Genomic DNA, 2228 nt, shown 5'->3' on the forward strand with positions numbered 1-2228 from the left:
GATCTCACTATAGACACATGGATACATGGCAACAAAATAACAGCAGGTAAAAGACTGCAAAATTTGTAAGTCCGTGAAAACAGAAACATCACGAAGCCTAGTTTGCATGCTTGTGCTAGTCACCACATAGATCACAAAAATACATGGCATACACCTCTGTAAAGATGACATGGCATAGATCAAAACATCTGTAGAGCTCATGCCCATAAGATGCACACATCAAATGCCACAAAAATAACAAAACATCAAGTTCTGATAAGTAACAGCAGTAAACATCATATAGCACTCTTGCACCAGAGATTTGGGCATCAAGATGGACTCAAACGAGCATGGCACAATGGAACAAAATGAAGAGCATCTTGTGATGAACATTTTGATATAACATGCACGCAAAACGGAGCAGTGCAATGAGATATGACATGATGAATAATGCAACATAATGTGAAAAACTTCGGGACAGCAAAATTTCGGGGGGGGGGAGAAGTCAACCTCCTCGCACGAGATCTGGATCGAGCCGGCTCGCCGGAGCTCGGGAGAGGTCGCCGGAGACGGGACGGAGAGGAGGTGGAGGAGGCGCCGGCGGGGAGGAGGAAGACGGGGCGCGGCGGAGCGGGCCGGCGGCGGCGCGCGGTGGCTGGGCCACGTGGCAGCGCAGGAGAGGCCGGGCGCGGCGGCGGGTGCGTCCGGCGCGCGGCGGACGCATCCGGCTGCGGAGAGGGAAGGGGACTAGGGTTTGATCTGCGAAAATTTCGGAGGGGGAGGTGTTTCATAGGTAGAGGGAGCTAGGAGACTCTAAATGGAGTGCGGTTTTCGCCCCCACGATCGTGATCGAATGACCGAGAGCATGAAGGTGACTTAGAGGGGTTTTGGGCTGTTTGGAGGGGGGTTTTCTGCAACACACAAAAGGACTTTGCGGTTGCCCGGTTAACCGTTGGAGCATCAAACGACCTCCAAATGGAACGAAACTTGACAGGTGGTCTACCGGTGGTATACCAAGGCCACTTGACAAGACTCGGTCTATTCCGAGAATGTTCAGCACCCGCTCACGAAAAGAAACAAGAGGGGTGCGCCGGTGCACGTGGCAGTCTCGGATTGCAAAACGGACAACGGGGAAAAAGCTCGGATGCATGAAACGAACACATATGCAAATGAGATGCACATGATGACATGATATGAGATGCATGACATGAACAAAATGCAAAAACGAAAAACAAAACCCAACCACGAAGGGAATATCATAACACATAGCCGAAAATGGCAAGAGTTGGAGTTACAATTATGGAAAGTTACATCCGGGGTGTTACATCCCGCCTACGCGCCACCGGTCTACAACACCAGTCCTTATGCATCATATGGCGCTCCATCACCCCCCTACATACAGCAGTACAATGATGGTGCCTCTCTCTTTACGCCGATGTCGGCCCTACTGCCGACGCCACCACACCCGCAAGCTCCCATGACTACACCGGCCTCTACTTCAACTCCGAGCTGGGACCAAGCTGCTTTTCTACAAGCCATGAACAACTTTGCTGCACAAGGGAACTCAGGTATGGATTGGATTTTCGATTCTGGTGCTTCTCGTCATATGTCTGCATCGAGTAGTTTGCTTTCTTCTTGCACACCTTCGCATTTTCCCTCCATTAACCTCGGTGATGGATTCTCCATTCCTATTTACTGTGTCGGTCAGGCTCAAATCCAATCCCCAACTAAGCCTTTGCTTCTTCGCGATATTCTTGTAGCTCCTGCTCTTATTAAAAATCTGATTTCTGATCGCCATATCACCACTGATAATCATGTTTCTGTTGAGTTTGACCCCTTTGGTTTGTCTGTGAAGAACTACCCGACCAAGGCCGAGATCGCTCGATTCAATAGCTCCGATGATTTATATTCTCTCCATGGTGCTCCGGTCGCCGCTCCTCCAACATCTATGGTGGCCTCTATTGATTTGTGGCACCAACGTCTTGGCCATCCCAATAAAAATGTGTTGTCCACACTTCTTAGTGAATTTTCCATACCTTGTAATAGAGATTCTCATAATTCTTCTATGTGTCACTCATGTCAATTGGGAAAACATGTTCGCCTTCCCTTTAGTTCCTCTCAATCCTCTAGTACTTTTCCTTTTGAATTACTTCATTGTGATCTCTAGACATCACCAATAGCAAGTGTATCTGGTTTTAAGTATTATCTCGTGATTCTTGATGATTTTACTCATTATGTTTGGACTTTTC

This window comes from Triticum aestivum, chromosome 1D, assembly GCF_018294505.1.
Source record: "Triticum aestivum cultivar Chinese Spring chromosome 1D, IWGSC CS RefSeq v2.1, whole genome shotgun sequence".
Classification (NCBI taxonomy): domain Eukaryota; kingdom Viridiplantae; phylum Streptophyta; class Magnoliopsida; order Poales; family Poaceae; genus Triticum; species Triticum aestivum.